The sequence below is a fragment of the Ictidomys tridecemlineatus genome, chromosome 1 (genome assembly GCF_052094955.1).
Source record: "Ictidomys tridecemlineatus isolate mIctTri1 chromosome 1, mIctTri1.hap1, whole genome shotgun sequence".
Lineage (NCBI taxonomy): Eukaryota > Metazoa > Chordata > Mammalia > Rodentia > Sciuridae > Ictidomys > Ictidomys tridecemlineatus.
Window position 1 is genome coordinate 243,150,435 of NC_135477.1, and position 15,632 is coordinate 243,166,066.

Sequence of the window (15,632 nt, forward strand, 5' to 3'; positions counted from 1 at the left end):
GATGGGAAAATAGTAGAATGAATCAGACATAACTTTCCTACGTTCATAACTGAATACACGAACAATGTAACTCCACACCAGTTACAAGAATGGGAAGTTATAATCCATGTATGTATAATATGTCAAAATACATTTAATAGTCATGTATGATTAGAAAAAACAAAATATTTAAAAGAAGAGAACACAGACATGCAATGAATCAAGAAAACTATACATGAACAAAAGGAGAACATCAACAAAGAGACAGAAATTCCACAAAAGAGCCAACTAGAGATTCTGAAATGGAGTAATATAATACCTGAATTGAAAAATATACCAGTGGTGTTCAATGTAGACATGATCAAGCAGAAGAAAGAATCAGCAAACTCAAGGGATCTAAACAGACATTTCTCAAAAGAAGACATACAAATGGACAACAGGTATATGAAAGGAGCTCAGTAGCACTAATCATCAAGGAAATATGAATCAAAACCACAGTGAGATATCATCTCAAAGCTATTAAGATGACAATTATCAAGAAGACAAGTTTTGGAAAGTGTTTGGAGAGAAAAGAACTCTGAAACACTGTTGGTAGGAACATATTTTGGCACGGCCATTACAGAAAACACTATTTAGTTTCCTCAAAAAATTAAAAATAGAATTACCATATAACCCAGTAATCCCTCTTATGAGTATGTACACAAAGAAAATTCAATCAATAAGTCATGTCAGTATCAATACCATGAATAATTCTCAATGTTCGTGTGGTGGCCATGATATGGAAACAACCTAAGACCCCACAATGGATGGATAAATGAATGAATTATGAAGATATATGAATATACATATATGTATGTATATATAAAATATATGGTACTTGAAGAGTTTTCAAACTTTTAAAAAGGGAGATACTTCCATTGCTAACAACATGGATGAATGAGGAAGTCTTTACAAAAAGTGAAATAAGCCAGATATGGAAAGAAAAGTACTGTGTGCTTTCATTCATATAAAAAATATAAAAAAGAAATAAAAGCCAAAGACAGTAGAATGATAGTTATCAGGTACAGGGAGTGGGAGGAAATAATAGAAGTTGGTGAAAGAGTACAAATTTGTAGTTAGGTAAGATAAATGAGTCTAGAGTTGTAGTGTAGAGCATGAGACTGTATTTAATACAATTACATTGTGTGCCGATGACTTGCTGAGAGGGGACAGTAAGTGCTCTTACCACACCTACAAGAGATAACTGTGGAAGGTGATGAACATGTTAATTTGCTTGACTATAGTAATCATTTCACTATGCATGAGTACATGAAAACATCTCACTGGATACCTTAAACATATACAATAAGAAATAGAAACAAAACAATAAAATAGGATCATCTTCACTACATAAATTACAGTGTTGTGATTACATCAAAATTAGGAAAAACATATGTCCCTCATAGAAATGGGGAAGAAAATGTGGTATATACATAAAATTGTATATTATTCAATCTTAAAATAGAAGGAATATTTATGTGTAACACAAATAAATCTTGAAGACATTATAAATGAATAAGCCAGTTAAAAATACAAATTGTGTATTGCATAATTCCACTTATGTGAGGTCTCTAAAGTAGTCAAACTCTTAGAAGCAGAAAATAGAGTAGTGGTTACCAGGAGGAGCTGACCAGGATGGGAAAAGGACAGTCATTTAATGCACATAGTTTCAGTTATGCAAGATCAACACTTTCATAGAACAGTTGTACAACATGCATATAGTCAACAATGGCAAATTTTACCTTATGTTTTCTACTACAGAAGAAAAAGCAAAATTAGACATGGTTATATTATGCACAAAAACTATTTTCTATTTTCTATGTTACCTGGAATAATTTAATGCTTTTGATATACATATGCATGTGTGTATACTTCTTTCTCTTTCTCTTTTTGCCTTCCCTTCCTCTCCCCATATATACATATTTTGTGTGTATATATATCTTGAAAGTCTAAATGAAGTAAAAATCACAAGCTATGAAAATAATGAACATTTGAGTGCAGCAACCATTTCTGATTCTCTAGGGAAGTAGATATTTGTGTTACAGGAATCTGTTAACAGACTAATATTATTGTTAGCTAGAGTGAAGCACTTAGGCATCAATAATTAAGCAATTTATGCTTTCAACATTGCTTGCAGGAAAATCGACTTGACCTTTGTCCATGGGCTGCTGAGTCAGATCTCTCAATGATTCTCATTTACAGCATCCCCAGTGCAGTTCCATGACCATGAAAAATAACTTCAGCATCTTGAGGGCTTAATCAGTAAATCTGGTATTATTTCACAGAGACCTGAAATTTGCAAAGGGCAACATGATAAGCATTTAGACCAGGTCCTACTAAAACAGTAAACAGCTTTTCTACAGCCTGCCTGTTCTTCAGTATGATTTGTTCCTAACGGGGCCCTTGTCGTCTTTTGCACAAAAGACCATAAAGGTGGGGTCTGTGTTTCATTCTCTTGAATCTGGGTGGGGACATGTCTGCCTTGACCAACAAAGTATGATGAAGGGACACTAGAGGACTTCTGAGACCCGCATTTTCTACCTTGTTCAAGAAATGCTTACTCTTCCTGGGAGAAGTTGGTCTCCTTGAGGCCACGTGCAGTAGGGAAGCTTCCAATGCATGGAGGAGTGAGTGTCACTGACACCCATCCTCTAAGTCATTGTAGCTTTTATCCATTTTAGCTTTGTTCATGGATAAGGGGTCAATTGTGGCAGTTAGCAGCCAACACTCATAGCAGTGTGCTCTAATGGGCATATAGTTATGTTTTTACAACATTTGCAAAAGTAAAATATTTTAACACAATTGGGGTAAAAATGTCTTCCACAAAACCCTTGTGTATTATGCACATTCTTTTTTTTTCTCAGAAAAGGCCTCCAAAACTGTGTAAAATTTAACCTTACAAAACCCGGATCCACTCTCCTGACTGCCTTTGCATAACACAGAGCTCACAAACATTCTTCATGAGTCTCAGCACAATTAATATATGTTATCAAAGAGCAGAGAGCTTAAAAGCAGACAGAAAGAAAACCCAATTCTCCTTAAAAATGAGAACTTTGTCTCTCTAATCTTAGTAAGATCATAAAATCCCTTTAAAATGTATTCATTCATTCATTCACTAATTCATCATTGATTGATCCAAGCACTAGGGAGCAGCTATCATCTAGAGGTGTTGTTTCAGCGTGAGTTAGGCCTCCCTCTAGCTGGCTTCTACTTAGTTTTTAGATTTGTTGGTGGTGAGGGAGACATTCAGATAGAGAAAATAAAAAAGGTTGCTGAAGACCTCTCCCAGTGGCATCTGGAAGGAAATTTGACTTTCAATATGGAAACCTTGACCTTCACCAGCCTCTCCAGGCTGATCAAAGGCCCCAAGTCTCAGGGATAGATGACCTGTGCACTTTTGAGAACTATCTGTCCTAATTCACTTCCATTCATTTATTTTTCAGAAAATTTCTTTCTTTAATAGAATTTCTGTCTTCAAAGACATATAAAAATGGAAGGCTATTAGACCTACCAAAAATAATAGCCTGTAAAGGAAATGGAAATGAATTGTGAAGTCTTAAGTAAGGAGAAATAAATTCACTCAATAAATTTGGATGTCATGGAACAGACAAATGATAAGAACAAACTCAAAGCATTTGGCTTTATCCACCGTGCCTCACTGTTTTTAAAAATAAAGTGGTAGTGTTTCAATATATTTAAATGTTGACTCTACTTATAACAATGCTTGATACAGGGATCTCCTAGGCTTTTATTTTATTTTCTTCATCAACTTTGAACTAAAAAGCTGATCTAGAAATGAAAATTTAGAGTCAATTTTATTAACAAAATAAGAATGTTGGGTTTTACTATGCTTACATTTCATACTGACAATTCTAATATTTTTCATTTGTGTTTCAAATAAATATAACATTTATCCCTACTTTACCTATTCTACCATACACTTTTCACTCAATTTTTAAAATAAAACTTCTCCTAAATACAGTATTTAGTTTTTTCTTGTTAAAGAGTAGTCTCTGAAACATGGATTGTTTTAAAGTAAGCCATTTGAAGACATGTCAGTGGACAGATGCCAAAGTAAAGTTTTTGAACTTAGATCAAGGAACAAAGATAAAATAATTGATTCTCACAAACTTAAATCATGTTTGAAACCTAACTTTGGTGGATCACCTTGCTGATAAAAGGGAAATGACAATTTCAAAGATTGATGAGGTACCCAGAAATATGCATAATCACTCATGATCATTACGTATTTATTCCATTCAGAAAGGTATTTATGCGAAAATTTTGTCTGGAGATGAAAGCAAAGTAGAAGAACTAACATTTATTGAGGATAAGCTGTGTCCAGGTATTTTATACATGCTTTCATTTGGCTCTCAGAACAAGTCTCCAAGGTAAGTATTACAACTTCATTTTACTTATAAATAAACTCTTAAGATCAGTGACTGGCAGTCTCAACAGAGCAGAATTCAGTAAAGGGAGAAGCAAGGTTTCAAATCCAATATATTATTGTAGAGTTCGTTTTTTAATCTTTTTGGAATGCTACCTCACAACATTAGAGAATATATGGAAGCAAAAGTTTCTATGAACACTATATGCAAACACTTACAATGAGTCCTCTATCGAGTTTTTTTGTTTCTAATAAACTAGCATTCTTGACTATGAAATCTTCACTTTCATTCTCTCAACTTTTGAACTTTTAATACTGCAGTGAAAGTTTCAAACCAATATTCAAAACTTAAGTGAAGTTTTGAGGTGGGTAGGCTGAATTTCAGGAGAGATGGGATGAACTCAAAGCTGATCCTGCCTGAGTTCACAGAGTGAAAGGAGTCTGCTGAGGTGAGGTAAGAAGCAAAGCAAAGCCTGAGGTGAATGGACAGAGTTCAAAAGGAACACGCAGAGTTTAAGGCCTCACCCGGCCCAGCAACTGGATCAATGTCAGCCTTCAGTGGAAATGGAAGTGAGAAAGAATTCCCAGCAGCACACATTCCCAACTTCCCACCTAAAGTATGATGCTGTGGACCATCTGACCATAGCTCTTGCCAATGCCCAGTGCCCTGCCCCTGATGGAGGAAGGTGGGGAGGCCCACACAGTAGGCAGTAGGACCAATGTCAGAACAGCAGCCCATGCCTCCTCTGACAAGAACATATACTTCTGGTCCTTGACAGTCACCCAGAGCAGATTTTCTGCTGTCACACATGCAAAGCAGGGAGATGAGAATTGTGAGACATCCCAAAACAAAACAAAAATGTGTTTTCAGACAGGAGGATGATGGCAGGACTGACATATGGAAGGCTCTTCTTTACCTTGATCTATATTGCCTTCATGCCTCCAGAAATATTGTTTGCCTCCTGAATCTGAAGGAAACACCAGGGCTTTGCATCCTTCTTGCCAGAAGGGAGAATTACTTTGGCCATTCCTTTTCTTGTCTGAGGGATCCTGGAAAATAGAACAATTTAATTGTCAATATCCCACCCCCACATTTTTAGTAATTCCAGCTTCATCTGCTACTCCTGTAAAGAACATCACAGGGCTTCTCTGCTTCTACCTGCATCCTCCAGCCACATTCATGAACCTAAGAATTTGAGTTTGGAGTGGATATAAATCCTGTGATATTCTCTTCACATGTTAGCATTTGATCCAAAGGGTCATTTGCAAAAGGCTCCCAATAGCCAGAGGGTAGTGCTATATTGTCTAGGATTTGGAGAGTAAAAATTTCTTCTGGCTTCAAGTCAGGACTCACAGGTAGAATGAAAATGCAAATTTCAGGCTCCCAGCCCTAGTTTAATAAAAGTGCATTCATTATTGATTTACTTTAAGAGGGAAAATTATGATATACATTAAGTCTCTTATTGCCAATCCAGACATCAAAGATGAAAAGGTGATTTTGGGGAAAGTTTTATAAAGTAACAGTGCTGAAGTAAGGAAGAATGTTTCTGAATCTTTTTGTGCTTTTGCTATCTGCTGATTTAAGTAAGTAAAAGTCTTATGAGGACTTTTAAAAGTGTCAAAATTATAGATGAACATAATCAGCATTGCAATAAGTAATAGCCTCAAATGACTTTTATTTCATAGGGTATTCTCATGGCCAATGGAAAAGAAATTGTCTTACTTTCCAAAAGAATGATTCAATCAAGGCCATCACTAATCCACATAATGGCTTTGTGAGAACTAGAAAATGGCACCCCTTCTGGTTGGAGATGGCTGCAGCACTCAGCTGATGGTGGGAAGCAAAAGCTTGATTTCAGAACCTGTGTGTGGTTTCATAGCCATATGCAACAGCTCTGGTGAAATTAAAGTCGGTTGAGAATATATTCCTGATTGGCTGAAACTTAGATGGGTATCTGAAGAAACTGTACAGTTTGGCTTATGAAGAACCTAGAAGAAGGCTTAAACCTGTTGAAGGCCTCATTAAAACTAGCCTTGGATGGAAGTGAGAAAGAATTCCCAGCAGCCTTGGATGTATCACACAATTATTTTTTGTCTATGATCCTCAAATATTTTCTCATACTAATCTTAAGTGAAATAAGCCAGTTGCCCTAAAACCAAAGAATGAATGTTCTCTCTGATATGCACATGCTAACACACAACAAGAGATGGGGAGGGAAGAATGAAAGTTCAGTGGATTAGACAAAGGGAAATAAAGGGAAGGGAGGGGGGATAGAAATAGGAAAGACAGTATAATGAATCGAATATAACTTTCCTATGTTTATATATGAATACACGATCAGTGTAACTCCACATCATGTACTATCACAAGAATGGGATTCTAATTAGAGTAAGTTATACTCCATGTAGGTGCAACATGTCAAAATACACTCTATTCTCATGTAAATTACTACTCTACTCCACAGAGGAAACCATTATTAATGAATAAATGTATTCTTCTACAGTTTTTTTCTGAGAAATTATAAATACACATGTATCTATACACACCTACTTTAGATATTAAATACTTTTTTTAGGTACTGAGGATGGAACCCAAGAGTGCTTAACAATTGAGTCACATCCCAGTCCTTTTTAATTTTTTATCTTGAGGCAGGGTCTCACTAAATTGCTCAGGGCCTCCCTAAGTTGCTAAAGCTAGCTTTGAACTTGTGATCCTCCTGCCTCAGCCTCCCGAACTGCTGGGATGGTGTGTACCAACAAGCCCAAGCTTAAGTAAACTTTTTCATTCAAATATAACATGCATATGCAAAAGCATGCATATCATAATTTGAAAGCTCAAATAATTATTACAGAGTGAACATGTCAATATAACCATCGCCCAATAGAGGAATGGCACGTTATCATTACATCAGGTCCTCAGTGTTTCTTTTCAATCTGTATGTAGATTTTGTGCATAAATGCAATCATAAGATACATATTTTTCTGTGTAACTTTTTTCGCTATATTGTATGCCACTTAACTATGTGCCTCTTAATTGTATACACTTTTAAATCTCTATAATTTTCAGTAGCATGAACTTGATGCATTAAGATTTTTAATATTATCCTTCTAATAGTTTGTTAAAATGATCTTGTGCAAAATTTTAAGTTCAAAATTTTCAAATTTACATTTTACTAAAATAAAATCCATTCTTTTTAAGCTGTTTTATCAAAAAATGTTAACAAATGAATATCAGATTGAAATAATCTACAGTTCAAAAGAAGTCTTCCAGGAGTCATCCACATGTTTCTCTGAGTGATTTTGTAAATATTGTTTAATGACAGGACTCCTTGTCCTTCCCTCTCTTAGGAGGACGGTGTGACAGTCAGGGTTAGGCCACAGCAAGGACAAAGCTGATTAGTGTTGCAGTTTGAATCCTTGAGCTAGTGTAACTCTTTGGGGAAAAAAAAAAAGATTCTTATTTGTAGCATTTTGCCAATTTCTATGGTATGAAAACTTCCACTGTGGGGATTTCAAGTGGCCCACTTGATGTCACTGGACAGAGTTGGGACAGATGTGAACTGTTGGTTCTTAGCTGCTGCCAGACACACCATTGCCTGAGGAAAGAGAGTATCACAAATCCACAGGGAAAGGAACCAAAGGAACCATGGATGAGAGCTACCTTAAAATAAAAAAATAAAATGCTGGTGATCAGAAAAGTAGAGTGGAGATCTGAAATAATTGCCATTGATAAGGAATAAGGAAGAAATGTCCTGGGTAGTGCTTTAAACAGGACAGAGCTTCGAAGACTGCCATTCTGCTTTAATCAGCCGCATGACACATGGACTGCGAATGGTAGAGCGGTCCACTCAACAGGAAATTTTAAACATTTTATTAATATAATAAATTATAGTGGAAGTATGTATATGGTGAGGTTTTTCTTCTTCCCTGTAACAGACAGTGGAGAGGAGAAATGTTTCCCCCACTCCACCCACGAAATAACAGAAGTCAAGATGGGCAATTAGATGGAACATCTCTTAGAGCAAACTGTGTTTAGTAAAGACACATTTATTTCCTGCATACCATGTACTAATGGCCATTATTGGTATTCAAGAAAACTGGTGAATAAGAGAAAGTTTGTTGAAAAGATTTTTTTTTCTTTTTTTTTTTTTTTTTTTTTTTTTTTTAGTCAAGCAAGGTTAGGTAGGGGCAGGATACTTAGCATCTTAACTCTTACAAATTATGCTAGAGTAAGTGAAGGAGCACGTGATGGTGTGGGGAGAGAGCTGGAGGTCTTTCTAAGCCAGACATAAAGTTCAGAAGCCATAAGATAAAAAGACTGATAAATTTGATTGCATAGAAAGTTTTCTAAATTGCAAAAATATACTAAGTATAAACCAACCAGCGCAGATATAAACAACACAAGGGCCATTTGGCCGCTGATAGCTCTGCTACCTGTTGGTGGTCTACCAGAGCTTGTATTCACTTGCCAGACTGCCACAACGAAACACCACAGGCCACAGGCAGGGTGGCTCACACATCAGGAGTTTATTTTCTCTCAGTTCTGGAGGCTGGAACTCCAAGATTAAAGTGCCAGCAAAGTTGATTTCTTAGCGGTTGGTTTAAAATAACAAATTTATACCCTCACAGTTGTGGGAGTCAGAAGTCTGGATGGGCTGGTCCAGGTCTGTTTCTCTGCTCAGCACTTCACAAAGGCAAAGCCATGATAATATGTGACTGGGCTCCTGACAAGAGGCTCCGGGATCGTCGACTTCCTGGTTCACTCAGGTTGTTAGGAGAATCTAGTTCTCCAAGGTCATAGTTCAGTTTTCTTGGTGGCATTCAAGTGGGGGCTACTCTTAGCTTCCAGGGACCCCTATCTGATCTTGTACGTGCAACTCTGCATCTTGGAGCCTACGATAGTGTATTTCACAACTGGAATCTTCGGGATTGATTGTTGTGTTTTTAAAAGATCGCACAGTTAGATTGAGCCCACGGTGTAAACCAGGATAATCTCCCTATTTAAGGTCTGTACCTTTAAGTACATTTGTACATCAGCTTAAATGCAAATAGCTTAAAACCATGAACATCTTGGGGGTTTATTACCATGACAGCATCTATATTAGGGCTTTAAATATCTGCAAGAGGGATTTCTGGAAACAACATTAAACAGTAATGGCTATAGACTATCTTGATTTCTTCCTGGCTTATGAGAATAGCTTCAGCACTTCCATCACTCAGCATGATGCTGCCTCTTGACTCAAGAGACTTACACAAGCTTATGTGCCTGCGTCTGATTTCTTTGTTAATACATATTTATGAAAATGTATTCATTTATTCTTATTTTCTAATTTTTAAAAGTCAATAATGGATACTCAACATCGTCCAGTGCCTTTTTGGAGTGTACTATAGTGCTTGATTCTTTACAGCTTTGATCTATTAATGTGGCACATTTATCGTGTTATTTATATTAATCCTTTTCTTATTATGCAATTATCCTTATATTATTGAGTCATAACATGTGTCAAAATCATGTAAGTGGAACTGTGTAAGCTATTTTACATAACTTTCTATTCTGTCTTGTTCATTAAGTATTCTCCTGCTCTTATAAGATTTGAGATAATTCCTTTCTCCGTGTTCTCTAAAATTGTTTAAATATTATAGAAGTTATCTGTTCATTAAAAGAACTCTTATGAAAAACCATTAGGGTTTGTCTTTTTTTTTTTTTTGTAGTTGTAGATGGACAGCATGCCTTTATTTTATTTGTTTATTTTTATGTGGTGCTGAGGATCAAGCCCAGTGCCTCACGTATGCTAGAGAAGCGCTCTACAGCTAAGCCGCAGCCCCAGCCCAGGGTTTGCCTCATTTTGAAGGAACACTACTACAACATTTTATTAACATTTTCTTTTCTGATTATTTTATTTCTTTTATTTATTTATTATCCATAATTTTTTAAAAAATAATTTCTTGTGGATATACCCTCTGATGAGATTCACTGTAGTATATTCATATATGTATATAGAAAAGTTATGTCAGATTAATTCCACTGTCTTCCTTTTCCCATCCCCCCTCACTTCTCTTCATTCTCCTTTGTCTACTTACTCCATTGAACTTGTATTCTGCCCCTGCCCCTTATTGTGGGATAACTTCCACATATCAGAGGCAACATTTGACTTTGGGTTTTTTTTTTTTTTGGATTCACCTATTTCACTTAGCAAAATAGTATCCACATCCATCCACTTACCAGCAAATGTCATAGAGTCATTATTCTTTGTGGCAGAATAATACCCCATTGTGTATATATACCACAATTTCTTTACCCATTCATCTGTTGAAGGGCACCTAGCTTGGCTCCATAACTTAGCTATTGTGAATTGTGCTGCTATAAACATTGATGTGGTTGTATCACTGTAATATGTTGATTTTAAATCTTTTGGATACGTACTGAGGAATGGGATAACTGGGTCAAATGGTAGTTCCATTCCAACTTTTTGAGGAATCCCTATACTGCTTTCCAGAGTGGCTGCACCAATTTGCAATCCCACCAACAATATGTAAGTATAACCTTTTTTGGATATCCTTACCAACATTTATTGTTACTTGTATTCTTGATAGGTACCATTCTGACTGGAGTAAGATGAAATCTCAGTGTAGTTTTAATTTAATTTTCTCTTAATTTTTAGAGATGTTGAACATTTTTCATATATTTGTTGTACATTCATATTTCTTTTTAGGTCTCTATTTGAAAAAATTTTAAAAATCTAGCCTATTTCTTATATTAAACATTTATACACATGCTTTGAATTAATGCTATATATATCATATCTAAAGGTTTTCATGTGACCAATGGACTTGCTTCTTGCCTGCTATCTTCTCTTGAAATAATTGAATTATTTATTATTGTTACTCATATCTTACTAAAGTCATTGATAGGGAAAAATCTCTCTCCTAAATGTATTTATGGAGATGGAAATGAGACTATAAAATAAGTTCTATCAAGAATGTATATTCAAAGATCATTCTCAATGTTTCAACAGTAGCAAATTCCAACAACTTGTTGTAAGATTAAATTTATATTATCCTTTGATTTAAAAAATGGATTCAAACCAATAGGTTTTTCAGAATGAGTCTTCTTTGATAGAAAATAAAGTTCAAAACAACCTGTCAAATTGACAAGGTTTTCAGTAATAACATTCTGCATCTATGCAATATTTAGATCATAACCTCCTTTGTGGTTAGTTATTATATCATTATGGACCATGCCACAATGATCTGCGAAATTATTTTTTTCAAGCTTTTAGCTTTCATCTTTTTTTTTTTTTTATATCAGGGATGGAACCCAGGGATCATACTAGGCAGGCACTCTATCCAGAAACTCTCTCTCTCTCTCTCTCTGACCCCCCCCTTTTTTTTGGTAGTTTTCTGTCACTGAAAAAAAAACATATTGCATTATTTGTTTGCATGGTTGTATTAAAATGATTAACAATATAGAAGATATGATGGAAAAGGTGGCCAGACTATCAACTTTGTATCTTTAAAATATTGGACCCAAAATACAGAGAATTTTCCATAGCTCAAACACTCTCAAGAGAAATTTCCCTTTTGATAACCCCCCTTGATAACGATAGTGTGCAATACCCAGTGTCGATGATCAACTTCATGGTTAACTGAATAAAGACAACATTATCACAGCACATACACTGGCCTTTACGGAATTTAAAAAATTTTACTGTATGTTTAAAGGAACTGATAGGATGAGGTGACATTTTTTAAACCAGGACTTCCTTAATGAAGACAATACTAGGCTGATTTCTATGCCAGCTAGCTCCTTAATCTCGGTAATTACTTTAGGATATTTTCCTGTCATTTCAGTTGCATCACCAGATCATACTCCTGCACAAAACTTAAATTTCAAACCACATTTGTTGACTAAAAATATATTTGATTAAAAAATAAAATTATTGCAGGGGCTGGGGATGTGGTTCAAGCGGTAGCATGCTCGCCTGGCATGCGTGCTGCCCGGGTTCGATCCTCAGCACCACATACCAACAAAGATGTTGTGTCCGCCGAGAACTAAAAAATAAATATTAAAAATTCTCTCTCTCTCTCTCCTCTCTCACTCTCTCTTTAAAAAAAAAAAGAAAACTAAAGAAAAAAAATAAACATTAAAAAATTCTCTCTCTCCCTCTCTCTCTCTAAAAAAAAAATTAAAAAAATTAAATTATTGCAAAATATAATTTTATAAAAATGAATATTTTTCATTATTTGAACATATCTGGCTTGCAGCTGACACCTCAAAATATTACAAGTTGTAATGCACATTACTTTTCTGGCTATTTTCAATAAGAGTTCTTATTCTATGCTGCCATCAATCAAGAGCATTTTACATGAGTTCCTTGGGTTGACTAGTATACAATCACATCACCTGTAAATAACAGGCTATTCCTTGTTCTCAATAATTATATTTGCCATTTCTCTCTCCCTTCTGATTATATGTGGTTGTGATTCCAGAAAAAATATTAACTCAGAGTCGTTCTGCTTTAGCACTATTAACATTTCAATTGGGTAGTTTTTGTTGTGGGTGGAGGAGAGGATTGTCCTATGCAATGTAGTACATTGAGCAGCATCCCTGGCCTCTACCCACTAGATGCCAGTATGAGCAAGATGCGCTCAAAATGTGAGTTGGCTTAAGAAAGGGAACAACGATGACAGGAGTAGAACATGGTTATTTAAGGGCAAGATTTCTTTGGAGGAGTGTAACCCATTGTGAAGCCACTTTCATACTCTTTTTGAATTATTATATGTGAGTACTTACTTACATATAAACCAGTTATGTGGTATAATTCTATAGACTAAGAAACTGCAAAGATATAGACTCTAGGAAAGATTCCAAGTTATTAGCCATTATTACTGAGTCAAATATTCCTAGGGATTTTTTTTTCAAGTTTTAAAATATTTTCTTTATGTTTTGCTGTATTCCCTTTTAAAAATGAATATATGTATATTTATAATATAATACTATTTAAAATATCACTGTATATAATTTGGTAGATGCTGCATAATCATAATTAGGATAAAAGCTTGATCATTATAAAATCTATTAAAATATTAAAGCTATTTATCATGAATGACAGAATTATTTTATATTTTTCAGTATTTTTGTAATAGATATGTTATGAGGGAAGAAGTTTTAATTTCTGTAAAGGAAATTCACTTAGAAAATGAAATTTGATCAAAATATTTGAGGTGGAGTAACTTGTTAAACAGAGTTAACATCAGAGGAAGCATTGTTCATTGAAAAAAATTCTCAAAATGTCCTAAACTGCCTTGATTCAAACGGATGTCTTAGGAAATAAAGACAGCAGATAAGTGACCTCCTTCGTTGAATGCAGATCAGTATCAGGACTAGTTACATAATTTCAGAGTCTAATACAAATGAAAATATGTGAATTCTTGTTCAAAACTAGGAACTCCAAAATAATAATAGCAGGTTTGATTGCATCCATAGAGGATGGATTTAACTGGATAGTCTTAAAGTAAGTGGGCAGGCCCTCTGAGTAACTGCTCAGTCTTATGTCTATGAACTTGAACCTGCCAACATGGAAGAATGTGTCAATAAAGGAGAAACAGTGGGGCGCAAGAGGTATTCTTCATTTATTTCAAAGTTCATGACAGCCAATGAACAGTATGCCTTAGATTAATCTATGGAAGCATGGAAAGAAAATTTCAGAATAGAAACATCCTGGTTTCATAATTACAAGTGAAAAAAATAGAAGGGATTTATATATATATTTTTTTAAAAAAAATCTGTTTCTACTCTGAGATGAGTCTGAATTTTAAAGGACTCTTGTGCAAGATTAAAACAAGGCATATTACCAAAGAGAAATGTTGGGCAATACTACAGTGGTACAGAATAGGACTGGGATGATCAAATCTCAGATGATCTGAGTCTTGAAGGGCTTATACTGGGACAAACACTTGAGAAACAGTTTGATTCTATCCAGTGAAGTTAAGAAATGCAGACCCTATGATACAGCACTTCTGCATCGAGGTCTTTGTCCTAGAGAAACACTTAGTTCTTAGCAGCATTTTGCACAATATCTGAAAAGTTCCTAAATGTCTCAGTGTAGAAGAAACTTAAGAAATGTGTCTTATTCTTAAACAGAAAAAAATAGAAACAAAATACAGCCAGCCCTCTACATCTATAAATTCTGCATCTATGGATGCAATCAAACCTGGTTGGAAAATGTTTGAGAAAAAAGTTGCATCTGTATTAAACATGCACATAATTTTCCCCCTTATCATTTGTCCCTAAGCAATGCATTATGACAGCTATTCATACTGTATTTACATCATATTAAGTATCATACATAATCTAGAGATGATTTTAAAGTAAAGGAGAGGATTACATAGGTTATATGTAAATACTATGCCATTTTGTATGAGAGACTTGAGCATCCATGGCTTTTGGTATCTGAGGGGGATTATGGAAGTAAACCCCATGGATAAAGACAAAATACTATATAACTACACACAAGAATATGCATGAGTTTATAAATGGCATGTTGAGCAAAGGAATCATGACCACAATGAATCTACATACTATATAGAGTGGTTTGGATATGAGGTATTCCACCCAAAGCTTCTGTATCAATGCAAGAATGTTCTGAAGAAAAATGATTGGACTGTGAGAGCTGAGACCTAATCAGTCCATTCTAGGTTGAATGCACTGACTGGGTGGTACCTGTAGGCAGGTAAGGTGGGACTGAAGAAAGTGGTCACTAAGAATGTCCCTCTCCTCTCTCTTTCTGTCTTTATCCCTCCATCTCTCCTTCCTGACCCAGTCATGAGATGAGCAGATTTACTCCACTGAGGTTTCCCCTTGATGTGCTGCCTCACCTTGGACCTGGAGCAATGAAGTCCACAATTTATGGCCTAAAATCTCTGAAACAGACCCAAATAAACTTAACTTTCTCTAAATTGTTCTGGTAGGGTATTCTGGGCATAGAGATGCAAAAGTTGACTTAAACACTATATATGTCCATTATATGAAGGTTAAAAAAAACAATAGGCAAAACTAAACTATTTTTGGGATATATCTTGAATAAAGTGACAAATGAAAATAGAAGAAAAAAATTAATTACCTTGAAATTTAGAATAGCATTGTTTTAGTAAGACATGGATATTATGAGGTTTTGGGAGTATGAGCAAAAGTTTACTTCTTGTCTTGGGTAGTGTTTAGGTGTTT

General features: G+C 35.2%; 2 long non-coding RNA genes across 2 annotated transcripts; one reads left to right on the forward strand and one right to left on the reverse strand.

The window, feature by feature from the left end:
• Positions 1–712: 712 nt before the first annotated feature.
• Positions 713–5,966, reverse strand: LOC144365539 (uncharacterized). The gene is made up of 3 exons (XR_013424079.1): positions 5,565–5,966; positions 5,323–5,455; positions 713–2,307 (listed from the first exon to the last, which is right to left on the reverse strand). It is a non-coding gene; the product is annotated as an uncharacterized LOC144365539 (long non-coding RNA).
• Positions 4,266–8,309, forward strand: LOC144365537 (uncharacterized). Its single transcript, XR_013424078.1, has 2 exons — positions 4,266–4,409; positions 6,092–8,309. It is a non-coding gene; the product is annotated as an uncharacterized LOC144365537 (long non-coding RNA).
• Positions 8,310–15,632: the final 7,323 nt, after the last annotated feature.